Genomic DNA, 6,939 nt, shown 5'->3' with positions numbered 1-6,939 from the left:
GACTATGGTCAGAGCAAAAGTAATGTCTAATCTGTTGGGGATTTCCTGTTTATTAGAAACATTTAATCTGCTCTGCAAGATTTTTATGTCATACCTTGTCATAGACCCTTTTTCTTAGATAAGTTTTTCTTAGGCAAGAAAACTTTACCTGTGGTATTGTGGGATATGTGCATGCCAAGTCGATTACTTAGCAGTCTTTTCCTACAACTGTACCACTGACAGATGAGGAATATTTGCATGTCTGCAAAGCGAAGAGAGGCAACAGACTCTTTTCACTCCCTGAACACATTTATTCCCTTCAGCCAGCAATACTTTTCTCTCATGCTTAGAGCAATGTTTGGTATTAGTTTCACAATAAGCCTATCTGGAGACAACATCAGCAATGCAGAGTTTTTACCCAAGACAGATTGTGAAACCAAATTGCTTCTGTTTTTCTAAGCATTCAGATGGGCATCTGCCAAGATTCCTCAGTCATGAGAAACTGCAAGTGTAGTTTGAACTGGCCTTGTAAATAGTGACAGGAATTCTTACAGCACTCCAGAAATTTATTTCTGAAGAGCTCAGATTTTTCTAGCAAGTCATTATCCTCTCAGTTATTCTGTACTGAGTAGCCAACAGTGGCCTCAAAGCAAAAACACAAACCAGAAGCATTCTCAGCATCTTTTTTTTTTTTTCTTTTCATACAGCAAATGTTTTTAATAAGCTGAAAGCTACTGTTTGAGACCACCTGCAGTTCTCAGATGAAGCTTGAGGCTTCCTTGCTACTTCTGATGCTGTTTTGAACTTACACACTCATTTTATGATCAGCTTTTCCTGGTAGCTGTTTTTAATAGAAAGGCTTGTTTTAATCAGTGCTAATTTCACTCCAAAAGTAATGATTTTTTTCGCAGTACAAAAAATGGCTCTCTTAGAAGCCTCTTTTCTATCATATGTGCTATGTACAGGTTGATGCTGAAACAGTGTTTCAATCACAGCATCACCTCCATCCTCCTTCTCCTCAGGAACTCTGCAGGCACTGCTACTTCACATCATCCTCAACAGAAGTAGATACACATTTATTCACCCTGACCCAAAAATTAGCACAGTAATACAACCTGTTCTCTTTGTTCATTAGCCAATTGCCTGCCCGAGGGGGCTACTAGAGGGCTGAGCTCAGCAGAAGCTCTGGGCACAAAGAATAGCTTTCTGTGGAAAATATAAGTGTGGTTCTTCTGGTCTGTCAGCTCCAGCAGAGTCCCCAGGTGCAGGAGTTGGGCAGACATGAGAGGCACAGAGAGCATTCACAGAGACACAGGCACAGATTTTCTGCCACAGCAATCCTGCAAGGGGCTCTTGCTGCAGCAGACACCAGGCTGTGGGGCTGAAACCTAAAAGACCCTTCTGGCAATTGGATCGTTCCCCAGCTGACACTGAGATCAGCTGAACAGAAGTACTTCAAAATCTCTGCACTAGGTGATGATTTGGCCCATTCTATGTAATCTATAGTTTTTTATCTTTTTATTTTTAGCAAATGCTGTGTAGTTGTAGATGATTATCCTTCTTAGTAAGCAATGATTTATTCCTCTATGAAATATATATCTTTGGTTTTAGTCATGTGAGAACAAGCTATTGGCAACTTGAGCCTACAAAACAGTTGATTGATTTTCTTTGAAAGTCTTTCTCTCTTGCCTGGCTTCCAGTAAAGCAAAGGCCCTGAAAGGCACAGCAGCTTTATAACAGACATAAATGTTTATGTCACAGATACCTGAAGGTAGTGACACAAATCCACTTTTCCAGTCTCATTCTCACACTACTCCCAACTTTTCCATTGCCTTGTTCTCCTTGGCTTTCCACAGTAAAAGATAACCCCCCCACAAGTAGCATTTGGGTCCGGCAGTGTGGACCCAAAATAATTTTCCTCTGTTGAACACTGACAGTCCTGCCAGTCACACTGTGCACAGAATGTGCCTCTAGAGACCACACTAGAAATGTTGACCCCAATTATAAACCCAGGAGATAATCCAAATTGCCTCTGTACTGGAGTTCTGTGGATGTCAGTGGGAATTTACATGCCCCTCAAACATGCTGGGGTCCATTCAGGTGCACCTCTCAAAGACAGCAGAGCTCATCCTACATGTGGCTGTGCCTACAGCCACCAACAGAGCCGGGCTTTGGGAGGTTGCCACCTTTCCCCACACAGCATCTTCTCTAAGGGACGCTTTGCATCATAATCAGCATGATAAACACCCCATAAATTATCTGTACCTGAGCCACAATGGATTCAGGATGAGGAACTTTTATTTCTAAGTAAAGTGAAAGTTTTGCCTGGTAATGGATAAAATTGTAGTTTAACTGGCCCTAAAGGTGGCTGGCATGTAGTTAAGAGGTCATGTTCTCTAGTTCCTACTGTACTAAATGCATCCTGTAGCTGAAAGAAAACAGTGATTATCAGAAAGTCAATTGTCATTCTGCCTCTTTAGAAAAATTCCCATTAAAGATAAAGCCAATTTTAATTAGATTAAGTATCCAATTACTGTAATTACATTTTTAAAAAATTCACATCATGAGGATGACCCTTTTAAAAAGGGTTACAAGAATAATTAGTGTATTCATATTAACCAAAATGTATTGGATAATATTTATACCCAGAAGGCAAAGTACATTACACATATTTCACCTTTGGGGAAAGCTTGCAAATGTTTTGGCAGAGGTATGAATATTTATAGGGAAGAGCGTGCTTTAGCAAGATTATATGAGAAAGCATTTATATGCTCACAAATTTTTACCCAAGGGTAAAGTATACATAAAATGTAGCGCAGAGATTATGGATATGCAAAGTACGATTTAAGCACGGAATTTATATCAGTTTGTTTAATTAATTGGAGCAGAATACTACTTCCCTTATTTATTTTTTTGGGGGACAGACGGGCCCACAGAATTCATCTGAGCTTTCTTTCTGCTGATCAGTGACACCAAGAAAGATGCAGGGAAAGGGTCTTTCCTCTGCAAGGCATCACCTTGTCCACAGGTTAAGCCATCCTCTTTAACGTGTTCCTGATCACATTGTGTAAGCAATTCCATCTGCTACCTGATGTTACCTGAACACCACGGGGTTGGAAAACATGCAGGCAGCCTCTAGTCAACACCACTCATTTAGGGGCAAATCCTCCAGCTCTCAGCAAGGAGAAGACCTGAAGATGTGCCAAATACACAGAAGACAAGAAACCACATCCATGTTCCAGGCTACCCACAGAAGGCACAGAGGATGTGACCCATTTTTGCTTCTTAGGTACAGCACCAGCTCAGCACGCAGTGAGGGCAGCAGCTGTGCCAGCCCTTGTGCTGTGCACAAAATCCTCACTGCAGAACAGAGAGCACAACACACCACAGAGACCTTCCCAGAGAACTCTGCCGGTGCAGACCAGCCAGTGATTTTTGCCTGCTCTGCAGCTAATCAACAGATGTGGGAATTACCATGGAATTACGTTCTTCCCCATAAAAAAGCTCTCAGGCTTCGTGCTGGTGTTTGCATTTACCTACTGCAGCAGCATTTGGTCCTCTGCTACTCAGATACTCTGCAGTGAGAAGTATGTTTGCAGCATGCACACATACACTTCCCTCAGTTAGGTGAGAGAAGCTGTGGTAGCACTGCTTCTGACAAGACCTAGATATATGAGGAGGCTCTTGTGTCAATGGTTAGTTTGATTAAGAAATTTCTTCCTGATTTACATTTATATCAAAGATTGTTCATTTTTATAGCAATTTATATGTGGCCAGTCAAGAATGAGCAGACAAGAAAAAAAAAAAAAAAAAAAAGACAGGCTTAAAATGATTCATTCAAGTTCTTTCACATTAATTTTCTCCTCCCTGAGTTATCAGAAATCATTCTTGAGGATTCACGCCTTTCTTGGTTTTCAGAACTGTTGAATATTGCTCTACATAATCCAGGGTTTAGTATTCCTTAGGCCATAGACTGTGGCTCATGCAAATCCTGACCTATACATGTGAGAAAGGTTCTGGCTTCTGAAGGTGGCCCTTCCCTTAGGAAAGGAAAAAGTTAAAATAAGTTGCAAATGCTTTTGCAAAAGGATAGTTGTTTTGATAGTCAAAGTGCCAGTGTGGATAGCTGCATGAATGTGTAGAACTCACACTGTTGTTTGCTGAATTTTGAGCTTTCTTGCAAAATAAATTAGCCTAAAAATATCCTTAGGAAGAAATCCTTAAAACAAGGGGAAAAAAATCCCAAGCACCTCTGATTCATACTGGATAAATTGCCTTTTTTACTGGATAAATAACTTCATCCCACAATAAGGAGAAACTAGGAAAGTTGGCAAGCATGGGATAGCAGAAAGACAGGAAAGTGGGAGGAAGACAAGGGTTAAATAAATAGGAATAAAAATAAATTAGTTTCTAATGTTGCCTTTCTGAAGTTCAAAATAAATAATTTGTGAGAGATTTCTATTGATAACTGCTGAATATCTATTATCTATCATACCAGCTGGAGGGTATTTTGCTATGCAAGTACTGTTTCTGAATATTGTATCAGCTTGGACACATAAGTCGAGGGCATTTAGTACTTATGAGAACACCATTCTGTGAAAACATCTCTTTCCACATAACGGCAAACACAATTCAAACCAACCTAAATACAGGGAAACCCACTTGATGAGACTGACCTTTGTGATGCCCATGTGAGCAATCAGGGTGTTCATGGTACTCAGGCTATAGTCTGAAAAACACATATTCAGATCAGAATGTATTAATGGTATTTTCCTTTCCCAGAAGGAAGGTAAAAGCATCTAAAACATCCCCTTGATCTTCTATGTTATGATACTGTTCTCAACATTGTTTTGTATGATTAGAACTAGAACTGGGTTCTACAGCAAGCTGAACCAGAAGAATTTCACCTGTGACTTCCACAGATGAAGGACTGGATCTGTCCTTACAGTGAAGTCCAAGAACCCTGCAGGAATTCTGTATTTGACTGTAGGGGAAAAAAAAAAAGAAAGGGTTTTATCAAGTCTTCCTTTTAAGTTTTTTTTCAACATAGCTCTTGATGATTGACTATATGCAGTCTCTGCATATAATCCAGTAACAAGTTCTTTGCTTTGGCTTTGAGCTGCTCTAGGCTTCTTGAGTGGCCATGGAGCAAGTACCATGTTGGGATCCGAGAGCTGGTGATTCCACATGAAATGCTGATTGTAGAGCATCTGTCTCCCCATTCCTCTTGGCTTTGAATGATGTGGGGAAAAAGTACTGAGAAAACTGCCTTAAGCATTTAATTTTTTTTCTTCCAATGACCTTCCTAGGAACAAGATAAGAGTGGAAAGGCATCCTGCTTTATCCAAACCTAATCACCAAGGAAGTCCCCAAGTATCAGTGTTTTGGATCAACTGGCTTGATGACACTTGAAGGGTGAAACCACCCTCTGACAGTGGTAGCTCATGTCTAGAAAGGCTCAGGAGGAAGAGCACCAGTTGTTGTGTCCTTCCTGCCCATCCCAAGAGTTACAAGGGAAAGAGAAGTAATCCCCAGGAGTGCTGTGCCAGGCCAGTGGCTTTCTCCTTGTGGTCATAGTAAGTTGTTTTCCTTTTGGCTTAAGGACTGATGCTTTGGGCAACTTCAGCATCATCAGATGCTGAAGATGATGGTCCTAAGGAACTGCAGTGTCTCACCACTGTATGATGCTAAAAAGTTTTTCTCCTCAATGAAGAGACAAAAGTTGCTGCTTGAGGTGGCACATCCATTGCCAGAGAGCAACAACATATTGTCCATGACAGACAGAGGCAATTATTTGTTGTTGGTGAACTGATGACACATTTCGGATCAAGGTGACACTCCTTTTGATGCCCCTGCCTGTTAACTTGGCCTCTGGAGGCATCAAGAGCTGCTGACAAGTTTAGGAAAGAGACATAGACGCTAAAAGAACAGCTCCCACAATTTTTATTTCCAGGAACAGAGTGAGGACTCCCAGAAATCCTACTGTGACCTGGTAGCTGAGTAGTGGGTGAAGGAGCTGTGCAAGGAGACAGCCCAGCCGAGTGTAAGTTTGTAAGGGTTGGTGGGCCTGGCCGGGGGCTGCCACCTCCCCAGGGCTGAGGTGCTCAGTGAGAACAACTTCTGGAATTGTCCACCCGGTCCCAGCTGTTCCGTCAGTGGATATCTTTTTTGAAGCAATTTAAGAGCCTGTGGTATTCTGCTGCCGTAGCGGTCTGCAGCGCTAGTCAAAGCAATTCTGCTCTCCGCTCAAGTCTAATTAAGGGTAGCTCTTGCGTAAAGTGAGTTAAATTCAGTAGTCACAGCCCAGACCCCATGGAAAATAGTCTAATTCAACTACAGTAATACAGTGTAATATAAATATAATGGAAATACAAAACCATATAATTTAATTTGACATGACTGGCAGTATTTTGCTTAAGTCGGTGAAAATGCACGAGTGCAAACACTGAACTTCCCTCTTCGATCTTTTAGCATTAGTGTACTAGGAAGGACATTTCAAGATGACTTTGCACAGCAGCAACCCAAACAAATGCACTGAAATACGCATATTTCAAGCTCTCTTTTGAAAATATATGCACATTTATAATTTTTAAATATCTTAGTTGCAGTAAATTGAATTAAGTATGGTCTCTATTTTTCTACACTTTTCCTGTGTGCTCAGAGGAGGGAAACCAACCCACGTGGACAATCCAGGTGACCCTCGGCTTCAAACCAGTGCTTTTAGCCAAGACGCCTTCCTGCCCCTGCAAGCCCAGCTGCCCCCCCAACCAGCAGTCCTGGCATAGGAAAGGTCCTGGCCCCTTCCCAGGCCAGGGAGAGCAGCAGGGACCACAGTGCTGCTGCTGCTGCCATTGGCTCATGGCACGGCAGGACACGCAGAGCTTTGGGCACCCTGTGCCCACCTGCCCTGTCCTGCCATCACTGCCAGCAGCAGAGACCAGCTCTGATCCTGCACAGCAA

The sequence above is a fragment of the Myiozetetes cayanensis genome, unplaced genomic scaffold, assembly GCF_022539395.1.
Source record: "Myiozetetes cayanensis isolate MyiCay16 unplaced genomic scaffold, myiCay2020 scf6-25, whole genome shotgun sequence".
NCBI classification, from domain to species: domain Eukaryota; kingdom Metazoa; phylum Chordata; class Aves; order Passeriformes; family Tyrannidae; genus Myiozetetes; species Myiozetetes cayanensis.
This window is presented reverse-complemented; position numbering follows the sequence as displayed.